This window comes from Ambystoma mexicanum, chromosome 9 (genome assembly GCF_040938575.1).
Source record: "Ambystoma mexicanum isolate Mex_15411 chromosome 9, UKY_AmexF1_1, whole genome shotgun sequence".
Classification (NCBI taxonomy): Eukaryota; Metazoa; Chordata; class Amphibia; order Caudata; family Ambystomatidae; genus Ambystoma; species Ambystoma mexicanum.
Window position 1 is genome coordinate 269,160,605 of NC_090931.1, and position 12,932 is coordinate 269,173,536.

Consider the following 12,932-nt stretch of genomic DNA (forward strand, 5'->3'; position numbering starts at 1 on the left):
TTTCAGGATTTTCCTACGTACACTTTTCTCAGGTGATCTACTGTTCACCTTGGATCCCCCTCCACCGGGCTCAGATCCAATTTAAAGTTCGTATTTTGACATATACACAATTGTCTTAGGATTTCCACGTATCCAATTTATCGGGTGATTCACAGTTCACCCTGGATACCCCTCTGCCGTGCTGAGATCCATTCTAACTCAAAATCTTCAATCAGTCACTCCCTGCAGGGCTCAGACAAATGTATCTATTGTACTACAAACTTTCTTTAACACTAAGCTTTCAATTGATCTCCCTCTGCCGGGCTTGCACCAACTTATCTACTTTGTCATCAACTCCCTTTACTGTATCAACATCGAAGACTTTCGATTGTGCACAGGGTTTTGCTTCACCCGTTGCAGGACCACTTCGATTCACAATCCTTTGTCACTCTTTCACTTTTGTCATCTCTGAGCTGGACACCTTACAGAAACCTTCTATTGAGCATGCACGCCATGCCGGACCACTATGTCAAAGATATCGTATATCTTGGTTTCAAAGTTCAATCACTCATCTGCAGTTCAACTTTACTCGCGTTGGTTATCACACGCGTTTCATACCATGTTCGTTCCAGCGCTCGCCATACAATGTTGCCGCTTGCAACCTTGGTTTCAACAGAGACCGGTCTTGTATCGGTCCTCCAACTCACCGGCTGTTGATTTCACTGATGCTGCTTTGTTATTGGAGCCAAGGACAGTACCACGGCAGCTGGCAATTCTCCCCGCCTTGATTATCGACACAGGAGGGCCCCATTTACCTCCCAACACACAATGCAGTATTCCTCGGCCTGGTTTCCTGTTAGTATGCTTTCTATTTGAGGCTTCATGAAAGTAATGGTTCCTTGTGGAAAAGGTCAAGGGAACTTCTCTTCTTGTGATCCCCTTCGGTTTCACCGTCTTTCTCCTATTGTTAAACTGCCATCTCGGAACTGCTGTTTCCTCGTGTGCTTTGCCTCACTCAGAGTGTGCTCTGCCTTTTGTTCGTGTGGAGAAGTGTAATGGAAATAAAGTGTGCGTGATGGTCAGTAATTGCCAGACCATTATATTTTGACATGTCAGGTATCCGGCTCAGGTGTTAGTCCGTGAGAACGTGTTTGTGTTGTGAAAGGGGGAGGGGGATAAGTTCCAAAGTATCCTTGTAGGATGGGGTTAAGGTGTTACAGGGAAGGGGATACCACATCTAACCATCCAGTATGCCACTACCACAAAACCCCTCACCCAGGTGATCCTCCCGCACTGGTCCACCCCCAGGAACTGGATCCAAAAGTGATGGCTGTGCCCTGGCCAACTGGATGACATATCCCCGGGCACTGGTGGCTGAGACACCTGGTTTTCTCAGACCTTACTGACCCCTCACAGTCGATTACCGAGTTGGCAGAGTGGCATTAGTTCTGGGATGCCCCATGTGTCAGGAAACGGTGGCAGCATTTTCTGTGGGTTACGTCCTATGGGGTGTGGGCATACCTGTATCCACGGAAGGAATGGAGGTTGGCATCACAACACATGTAATATGTTCCCAGAAGCCAATAGAAACTATACTACTCAGAAATCCCTATGGAAGTGGTGCACAAGCTACAATGTTACTAGGGAGTAAGATTAATCTGCAGTACTCCTCAAATGACCTGTGTGGAGATCCGCCCTGCTTGCTGCATCCTTGGTGTGTTCTTTCCTTTTTGTTGTCCCAGTGTTTTTCTCATGGTTTACTATTTGGCTGGTTTCCTCAGGGTAGTCCCCATTCCAGATGTGACCTTGCCCTACCTACCTTTCATCTTGTACCATATCCCTCTATGCTAAATTGCTACGCACCGTTGCTCAAAAGTATACCAGACCTTGCCTTCCTCCCCATAGGCTGCTCCTGTACTCGTCTACAGTTGGATGCCCTTGTTGGTGGACTACTCATTTCTGGTTACGATCAAGGACCGTTTACCAGACTTGCTGATGGATAACAGGTGTTGGATTTGGTGAATTTTGTGACTTTCCTGAAATTCCCTTGTGGATTATAAACTCAAATCCGCCCTTAAAACTTTGGGAAAGGTGTATCCTGATCTTGAACCTATTTTTGTGAATATGCTGGATTGGTTATCTAATACTAGGGGGGTTTGGAGGGAGAGAAGGTTCTGCATCCTATTCAGGTAGAGCTTATTTTATTATCATTTGATCAGTCTTAGGGAATCATGTTTAATTGTGTGTCTGTAGTAGTTCTGCCATTACATTTCTTGCAGCCTTCTGGGGGAGTTCTTGGGTGTTGTAATTATATTTCTTCCCACCTTTTGCATACACCAGCAGAGGGAGGAGGTGTCAAGTGTTACATTAGTCGTAGTTTACCCCCCCACAACCCCCTGCTCTCCCTCAGGGTGCTTAAGCTGTCTGTGAGGGCAAGCAGCGACAGCATCAGGTTCCAGATCCTATCTCTGTGCATTATGGAAACAGGGTACCCATAGCTATCTTAACAGGCACAGCCAGACAACAAGGACACATTTCAGCGCAGCATGCCATCCAGGTCACATTGCAGGCCATTCTCAGTCAAGCCTGCGCAGGTGGGTGCCAAGGTGCTGCAATGGGAGTTTCAGATGGAGAGGCAGTGGAACCCATCCTCTGCCTGCGTTCCGCTCCTGCTGAAAAGTCATAAATGGGAAATGAAATTCTACAAGAACGACTGAGGCACTCATCTGCAAAATAAGAAACTTTTAAATTATATATTAAAAGTTCAATATCCCCTCATTTTTCTTTTCCATGGGTTGTTTTATTTTATTTTTTTACCTGGTTGTTCTAGCAAACGGGGCACATAGCTTTGGAAGATTTGACATCTGCTACTAATTGAGCATCGCTATTCATACACAGAGGCAGCTGGCAGCCCCCTCCACAAGAACCCAACCCAGTGAAGAAAGCGCCACACCAAACCAAGGACAAGCTGAAACATGCTGGGATGTGGGAGAAATGTTTCTGAATCAAAAAATTAAGCAATAAGACACAAGGAAGACTCAACAAATGGGGTTTAAAAAATGAAATTGCAGAAATTAAAGTGTTTTATAATGTACACACACATTGATTGTGAATAGTGCGAGTCAAACGTCCCACAATTCACAGAACAATCCGTGGCACAGAATAAAAGAACATGCAATTCTCAGTACAAGGGATACTAATGAAGTATAAGGGGTACTAATGAAGAGCCAAAAGGGTTTATTGTGTTTCTAGCAAATTATGTGTTCACCACAGAAGGCTGTTTGGTGCGAATTTGCACGGCGATACTGCTCCTGATCTTACATCCCTGATCAAGGGCTATATAGAACCACAACTGGGGATGGGTGAAATTGTTTGAGAATAACTATGACCAATAGCTTGCTCTTTTACAATTAGTTGAAGTATGTTAGGGAGAATTCTCAGAAATTTGCTAATTCCCTTCTACCTTAGAGACGCCAGCTCTTTTTGCTGGACCTTAGGACATTAATTTCTAATCTGGAGAGAGAGATCTTTTCTCCACTCTCTCGTGTATTTTTCTGTGATTTGGTCTCTGTGTTTCTTTTGACTTTGGAGTCTGACAAACTCTGTCTGTCTAGCAGGGCAAGAAGAGAGGGAGGTGCCCGAAACTCCCTGTGCTTAGTCTCCTTGGTTACAGGAATGCACCCAAGGGTGACTGGCTGGAGGGCTGTCCTCTGAGGGTGGCAGCAAGGCTGCGAATGAATGGGAGAAACCTGCATAAAAGGCGAGGCTTTTTGCTTGGAAGGCAGAGTCGACCACTGGATGAAGGAATCCAAAGAAGAACTTGGAAGAGACGTCTTCTGCAACTCCTGGACTGTTCGTTAGCCCGATGAAGCCCTGCTGCAGTGCTGAAGCTCTGAATTTGCCTCGACTAGAGCAGACGTGAAAAGGAAGACTTCTCCCTTTGGGTTGGTGGGACCAATCGACCCCAAGACAAGCTCATCTGGAAATCTTCTCGGAGCTGGCTGCACTTTCATTGCTGCTGCAGGAACCGAAGTGCCAGGGAGAGGAACACCAGAATCGAGTGAGTGTCTTTAAGTCGGACCTGAGCTCCAAGAAGATCCTCTGGACTCCCAGGAAGCAGGACTGACCAAGCCTGAGCCACCTCAACAGAGTGCTGGACCCCAGATGCGAGGAAAGTCCAAAGTAGTATCCAAGAAGGTTTATAGTTAATATTTCGAATGTAATTATTTCGAATGCAAAAATGTCGAAAACATTAAGTCGGAATTTTCTTTTTGAAATGTTTCATTTTTTTTTTCCTTTTTTTAATGCGGGGGGGTTCCCTCCTAAACCCCTGTTTTCTTTATACTTTATTTTACTTACCAAAACCCCCAAAACACATATTAAATAAAAAAAATTATACATTCAAATTTATTATTTATTTATTTTTTTTAGACATAATGTTTTCGACATTTTTGCATTCGAAATAATGCGTTCGACATACTGACTGGACACCATCCAAGAACTGCTGTGTTGCTATTTGCTAGAGACACGAGGAGCTGAAACCGCAAAGTGCCGCTGATCTGAAGTTTGCCCATTGCTGCCGCCGACCTTGAATTCGTAGTGCAGGAGTCCCCAGATGTCCTCCCTCTTGTCCCCATGACTGAGGCCCAGGAACAACAGGATCTGCAGACCTACACAGGAACAGAAGCCAACTGGAACTTATTTCTTCTAACCAAAGGTACTGTAAAACTAAGAGGACTTACCTCTTGTTGTGTAGCTTTGCTAGTTCTCAGTTGACACTTGTCTTGGTTGCTTTGCAGAGTTGATTGCAGCTTTGCCCCTCACAAGCCTCCCAGTTTGAGGCCCTACAGTGATTCTATTTTTTCTACAAAGACTTCTCAAACATTGTGCAAGACTTACTTACCTGCAAGAAGTGCTTCAGCTCACCTAGATTTTTGCTCAATTACCATTGGCTTGCCTGGCTTTCTGAAAGACTCCGCTTACCTCTGACTTTGTGCTTTACCCTTCCTCCAGTAAAAGGGTTAATTTACCTTGCATTGGGAGGTTCAAAAGTACTTACCTGCTTCAGGATATTCAGGATTTTATTCCCAAATCCTTTTCATTGACACCAAACTCAGTATTGCTCTAAATATACCAGTGATATATTACTGTCCACAGTGTCCTAGTTATTTAAGTGACCTCTGGGCGTAGGAACCATCTGTGTGCCATCCCAAATGGGTACTTGCTGATTTAGAGAAACTAAGAGTGTGTATTTTGTAGTGTATTTTTGTGTTACTTATATATTGCTCCCTTCTGAAGAAGGCTTATTGAACTGACTGTTAAATTAATAATTGTTTAATCAAGAAACCTTGAGTGTAAGAGTTTATTTGAATACTTGTCACTGAATCTCTGTGTAAAAACCCTGCTGCTCACATTGACCCCTCTTGCGATAAGCCTGGTTGCTCAGCCACACTACCAACCTGTGCAGTACAGCCTTATACCAAAGGTTGAGTTCCTAATTGCCAGGAGGTCAAGGTTGCTGTAGTCTCCCAAAGGGTACTGCACACAATCTTGTGTAACAGAGTACATTTGATTACTGAAATGGGAACTTCATTTCAAGTATATTCTTCATAACACTGGGCCCTATTTATTGGGATCTATTCAGAATACTGGAAAGAGGCATTGCTTCTATACAGACTGCTATAAACTAAAGCTCTACTCACTCCATGGTTCCAAGAAGGCTAATAAAGGTGCATCCACGCATGTTGAAATACACATGTTGCTCTATGGTGGAAATGAAGGCCCCATCACTTCCAGGTTCCAGTGATGGGGCATACATCCCAAAAATGTTGTTTACAGGATTAAGTGCCCGTGTGGAATATATTACGTTGGAATGATTTTGAGAAAAGCTTAAGTGAGATGGAGGAAAAAGGGGCATAAACCCACATGCACTGGGAACTTGAAGTACCGCTGACTATTTAAAAGTTTTTGATGGTTAGGTGTGACGATTCACTAGATGTCACTGCTCCCCGAGGGGGAGCCCTTTTCATGACGCCGGGAAGGTGAGGCTGCTTCCCGATAGTCCCCCTGGGGGTGGTATAAGGCAGGGGGGATCTCATGGAAAGGGACTCCCCCTCTAGGGATAAGGATCACCATCCAGGGTACAGCCCTTGTGATACATCACATCCCAACATACTCTAACCTTTCCTTCCTCTAAGAACCTCTTTGTAGACAGTAGACCTATGTACTGTTAGAAGATCGATTATCTTAAGGTTCTGAAAAGTACTCAGACAACAAAGAACTTGAACCTAGGTAATCCAAAATTTGGGGTGAGTTGGCCCTGCAGAGCAATGAATATGAAACATGGGAAAGAGACGAAAGACTTGGACAATGGGCCCAGACAAAGCTGGCCACATTGTATAAAATTTGACAATGGACTAATCACTTGGTCTCGAGCAGCTGCGGAGGACGGCAGGTGTGCTGTGCACTGAACGCAGGAGATACAGTCCTGCGTTGCTGATCCGGAGGGGGTTAACTGAACGGTGCTGGCAGTCTGCCACGTCTGATGATCGAAAGGTCTGTAGGAGCAGGCCGGTGTACAGCAGTGGCGAAGGGATGCAGGAACGCAGAAGGCAGCCTGGAAGGCTGTCCCACAGTTGCAGGGAAAGCAAGACGCTGGAAAAGCCAGACTGAGTGTCCACCACCTCAGGAAGCCCCGGCGATGTGTCGAAGCCCTCAACAAGGTAAAATCCAGCACGGGAGACCAGTGCCCTTAGGCCCCTTTGCAACCATAACGTTTGGGTGATACAGTAGGGGCAGAAAGCCTACAAACCATCCCCTCATTGCAGTGGTGAAACGAAGGGGAGGACCCCAAGTACCATAAAGATAACTTGAGAGGGAGAGTCCCTGCCAACAGTGGCGGGGATAAACCCACTGAAACGCAAAGAAGGCTCAAGGACACTAAATGAGATATGAGCCATCTTCCTCGTGGCAGTACTTGGCAGGGAAGTGAACCAAGGGGCCAGTTCAAAGAAGAAGAGAAGTCAGGGTCTGGGACCCTCCTAACATGCAGAGTTGGGTGTTTTAGGTGTGAAGCCTAATGAAGAGAAGACCAGAGGAAGGGAGTAATTACCCTGGTTGTAAGAAAATGTATGAATATTACCAGGAGAAGGTAGTCATTCTCCTGGTAATCTGAACTGTGAGTAAGGTCCAAACAAGGCCTGCGGAAGGGACTCACTCCCCCAGGCTATTCGAGACTAGAGGTCAGGAGAAAGGAGGAATTTTACTGGACCACCCACGAAGCAGTGTGAAACTTTAACCATAACCCAGGACAAGGGAGTCATCCTCGTGGTACCAGAACAGTACCAATTTATTCTTGAGTTTCTAGTTTAAGGAACAGAATTAAGGTTTTCTTGACACAGGATGGTGGACATGTTTACGTCGACAGACATCCCGACAGTCAACTTAGATCTTTAGTTGAGGCAGGGAAACCCCTCTTAGGAATAGAGAAATGTAGGTTTTTCTCTTGCTTTACTGTTAGCCCCAAATATGCCACCTTTGTGTCAGCCTCCTCCTCCTCCACCCTTAGATGAGGTAGATGGGGCAATGTTATACACTCCGCACTACTACTATTATTGGAATAGAGTGATCAGGGGGTACGATTTAGCAATAATGAAGTGGAGCGAGTGGGACTCCTTTCAAAGTATTTGTGAACGTATTTGGACTTCGGGAGAATTCTTGTTATGTCTTTGAAGGTAGTTGCAAGTAAACCGTGCAGTTTGGAGAATCTACTGTTTGAGATTGTTGAAGAAAACTAGAAGCATGTCAATAGTAAGAAATATATAGAGGATTTAGTCTTCTTATAATTTGTACTTGTTTGTTTTATTTTGTAGAACTATTTCCGATTTGACCGTGAAGTCTGTACTGGACTTTCTGGAACTAGAATCAGGTTAATGAGACCCTTAGAGTGTGCGACATGAAATGAGTAGACAAATATGACACATATTTAATATTGTTGTTTAAAATGAACAGATATATATCAAGTGGTTAACATCCCTGAAGAAGAATTATAAATTCGAAACGCGGTGGACCTGACATGAACTGCTTGAGAATGGTGAAGGTCAGTCAAGAGGATTTGAGACTAGGGGGCATCTAATGTATCCAATTTATTTTGTGTTTGTAATAATGGATTGTTTTTCTGAAGACCTTATTATGTTGGTTCATGACATCATTAATGCATGTTAATTCTTGAATAATTTATGTTGTTGAAAGTGAATTTTGGATTCAAATAAGTGATTGTATATGAATATAATTGCAACATCTTATGGAAAAAAATAGTTATCAATGTTTTGATATTTTTCAAAAAATGAAGAGAACTTGAAGAGCCATGAGCTCGATGTAGAGTGCAGGGGGTTCAACCTCGAGTGTTGTTGCATGTTGATTTTGCTCTGATATTTCGTTTAAAGGTCTCCCTTCTTTCAACGCTCTTCAGTATTCCCTTGATTTGCTTCAGAAGATCATCCGGTCCGTTTTTTTTTTTTTGCACTCAGGATTATTGTTTACCTCAGAGATACAGGACCTCAAGCTATAGAAAGATCCAGAAAACCAATCCAATGTTGAGGACCTATTCACACATGGCATGTGAAAAACCTTTGAAGCCGGTTCTTTGCACTCACCGGATTCATTTATAAATGCACGCCTTTTGCTCAAAGTGCTCCAAAGATGGGCAGCCCTTAAACGACAAGGATGGTCTCTCTGGCACAGCAATCATTTCTATGCAAAAAAGAGGCTGGACACGGGCCTACCTCACAAACTAAATTCTCTAAAAAAAAAAAAATGAAAACTGCTGTGGCTTCACAGATGCTGAATAAGAGACAACAATAATACAATACAAAATGACAGACAATTACACTATGCCAAACAAAGCTCACGTGAGGTGTCTGAGACAGGTTCTGCCATTCCTATGCTTGAGCCAATCATTAAATGATATTCAACACAGGTTTATGTGAAATTGAAGGTAGTGTACTCTTTTATATTGTATCTAACCGTATGAAATTTGAATTGAGTATCTGATGAAGTTATAAGAATAGACAAAGATGAAATATGTGTATCTTGATAAATGTATATGATGAAGATATTTATTTATATTCTCTGTATTATGTAATTTGATAACAATTTTATGAAATCATGTGTAAAGTTTTTGTTTAAAAAACTATATCACATTAAAATAAATAAATAAATAAATAAATAAATGAATGAATAAATAAATAAATAAATAACATGAGTGGCTCATATCAACCTGGGCAAGGCGTACCAAAGACTTCAAGAAGGCAGATTCTTCAGGCCCAAGTCCACTTTGGGCCTGCATGGATTCTCTGTACTATTCCATTAGAACATTTATGACAAATTATTAAGCAGACGACAAATCAAATGATCTTTTGCCGATTATTAGGAGACGTTTAAGGTCACTCAATGTATGGTCTTGGAAGGATGAAGAACGAAGTCTGTCTCATGTGGTTAGAGTTGCAGTCTTTTACCAAACCCACTAATGTTTTCACAGGTGTTGAGCCCCTGAGCTGACTCACTGGCAGGGCATAGGAGGCACAATGTGTCCAAATCAGCATGCAGTGTGAATGAACATTAGCACCTTGGCGGGGGGATCCAGCCAATCAGGTAGCTAGGAACGCAGGCTTGAACTGCCAGTGAAAGCCTATGGTCCATGCCGCCTGATGTCCGGCAGCCCCCGCCGCCATCTTTCCCCCACCCACTGTTCCATTCTTTTTAAATATATGTTGACCTTTTCACACCCCGACTTACCAGTTATTTGTGGCAGCACAGGCCCCTGCCGCAGCGGCTTCCCTGCTTCTCCGGCCGCCATTGAAAGGGAAGAGGAGCTCTGAAGAACCACAGCATTTCTTTCCATGGTGGCCATCTTGGAAATGAATTTCATTCCTTTTTTGTTTAGCACCCCAGGCTTTGTTAACTTCCCTGGTCCCTCGTTAAAAGCCTGATCTTTGCTTGGGCCGCTAACACCCGTTCCAGCTCTTGGAATGGGTGCTTAACGCCACATCATTATAGAAGTCAGTATGTTGAGGATTTTATCCTAGAAAGTTTGCCATAACCCTATAATACACCATGGGACATAAAGCCACATTCTAAATGTGGTGTATGCGGAGGAAACTGCGCAAACTAAGTGCGCCTAGATTTCCGCCACATCTGCAGCATTCTAATCCCCAGTGGCATGTAAACTAAATGCAGAAACTCAGTAGTGCAGTTTCTGGGTGGAACTCGCACGCCACTAGGGATCACATCATTCAGATCCCAGCAGAATGCCTTCATTTTTATAGATGGTGCACAGATTTCCTGTGCCCTCGTGGGACCTTGTGCAGTCCACAGAAAATCAGGCAAGATGCTCAGGGCAGCCACCATTGTATACATCTGCTGGGTGTGCAGGCTGGGCACGCGTGCCTTTCACATAGTCCATATGGTAAATCCCCGATTGATTTTCACGCTTCAGGATCTCAGATAAGAGTAAGACAGAGTGTGCGTGACAAAAGAGTAAGACAGAGTGTGCGTGACAAAAGAGTAAGACAGAGTGTGCGTGACAAAAGAGTAAGACAGAGTGTGCGTGACAAAAGAGTAAGACAGAGTGTGCATGACATAAGAGTAAGACAGAGTGTGCATGACATAAGAGTAAGACAGAGTGTGCGTGACAAAAGAGTAAGACAGAGTGTGCGTGACAAAAGAGTAAGACAGAGTGTGCATGACATAAGAGTAAGACAGAGTGTGCGTGACATAAGAGTAAGAGTGAGCGTGACATAAGAGTAAGACAGAGTGAGCGTGACGTAAGCGTGAGCGAACGCGCTCATTTCGAGCAGCAGCACCGAGCGAGTCAGACGCCTCTACGACAAGACACAGAGCCACCAGCCAGTCTACATCAGAACAACCTCCTCCAGCACACATTGTGCACAGAGGAGTAACCTGGCCCCGCTTTCAGACATTTCTGAAACTCTCGGATTCATCTTCCCTCCGCTGAATTATGGTCCTGATGAATATTACCCCAATTACGAGTGCCATCGAAACCGGTCGACCCCACAGGTCATGAGGGCTCTCATGACCAATACCAAATATCTATACGGAAAGGGATAAGATATTGCCACATAACTATTCCTGCGCGCACCCAGATGAAAAGAGTGTGCCTTTTTACTTGAGCTTCACCTCATCACCCCGGCCTTCTGGCCCTTTTATCTGTGCATTTCCAACCGCAGAAATTTCTCTGCTTTCCTGTGACCTACGGGAACTATTAAAAATAACATCACAGGACAACAGAATACGTACAGTTAACCTCTCCCAGGTTGAACCATCATCATACAGCCACAGAATCCAATCTCCAGTTCGGAACAGTGATGTACCTACGCCGTTGGATTTGCCGCACTTTTTTGCCATACTTTGCACTCAAGTTTGAGGATATGAACTTTTAGCTTTACCTCAGATATATCGAGTAATAAAATATTTTTCCTATAAAACCGTTGTTTTTGTTGTAAGCGTGAGCGTGACATAAGAGTCAGACAGAGTGTGCGTGACATAAGAGTAAGAGTGAGCGTGACATAAGAGTCAGACAGAGTGTGCGTGACATAAGAGTAAGAGTGAGCGTGACATAAGAGTAAGACAGAGTGAGCGTGACATAAGAGTAAGAAAGAGTGAGCGTGACATAAGAGTAAGACAGAGTGAGTGTGACATAAGAGTAAGACAGAGTGAGCGTGACAAAAGAGTAAGACAGAGTGTGCGTGACAAAAGAGTAAGACAGAGTGTGCGTGACAAAAGAGTAAGACAGAGTGTGCGTGACAAAAGAGTAAGAGAGTGTGCATGACATAAGAGTAAGACAGAGTGTGCGTGACATAAGAGTAAGAGTGACAGAGTAAGACAGAGTGAGCGTGACATAAGATTAAGACAGAGTGAGCGTGACGTAAGTGTGAGCGTGACATAAGAGTAAGACAGAGTGTGCGTGACATAAGAGTAAGACAGTGTGAGCGTGACAGAGTAAGACAGAGTGAGCGTGACATAAGAGTAAGACAGAGTGTGCGTGACATAAGAGTAAGACAGTGTGAGCGTGACAGAGTAAGACAGAGTGAGCGTGACATAAGAGTAAGACAGAGTGTGCGTGACATAAGAGTAAGACAGTGTGCGTGACATAAAAGAGTAAGAGAGTGAGCGTGACATAAGAGTAAGACAGAGTGAGCGTGAGGTAAGAGTGAGCGTGACATAAGAGTAAGACAGAGTGTGCGTGACAGAGTAAGAGAGTGAGCGTGACATAAGAGTAAGACAGAGTGAGCGTGACGTAAGAGTGAGCGTGACATAAGGGTAAGAGAGTGTGCGTGACATAAAAGAGTAAGAGAGTGAGCGTGACATAAAAGAGTAAGACAGAGTGTGCTTGATATAAAAGAGTAAAACAGAGTGTGCGTGACATAAGAGTAAGAGTGAGCGTGACATAAGAGTAAGACAGAGTGTGCGTGACATAAGAGTAAGACAGAGTGTGCGTGACATAAGAGTAAGAGTGAGCGTGACATAAGAGTAAGACAGAGTGTGCGTGACATAAGAGTAAGAGTGAGCGTGACATAAGAGTAAGACAGAGTGAGCGTGACGTAAGAGTGAGCGTGGCATAAGAGTAAGAGAGTGTGCATGACATAAGAGTAAGACAGAGTGTGCGTGACGTAAGAGTGAGCGTGACATAAGAGTAAGACAGAGTGTGCGTGACATAAAAGAGTAAGAGAGTGAGCGTGACATAAGAGTAAGACAGAGTGTGCGTGACATAATAGAGTAAGAGAGTGAGCGTGACATAAGAGTAAGACAGAGTGTGCTTGATATAAACGAGTAAGACAGAGTGTGCTTGACATAAGAGTAAGACAGAGTGTGCGTGACATAAGAGTAAGACAAAGTGTGCATGACCTCAGTCGTGCTCTTACATGAGATAAAGG

At 44.0% G+C, this 12,932-nt stretch overlaps 1 protein-coding gene across 1 annotated transcript in view; it reads right to left on the reverse strand.

The window, feature by feature from the left end:
• KSR1 (kinase suppressor of ras 1) overlaps positions 1-12,932 on the reverse strand; it is a 736,034-nt gene that overhangs the window by 146,742 nt on the left and 576,360 nt on the right. The window lies entirely within an intron of this gene.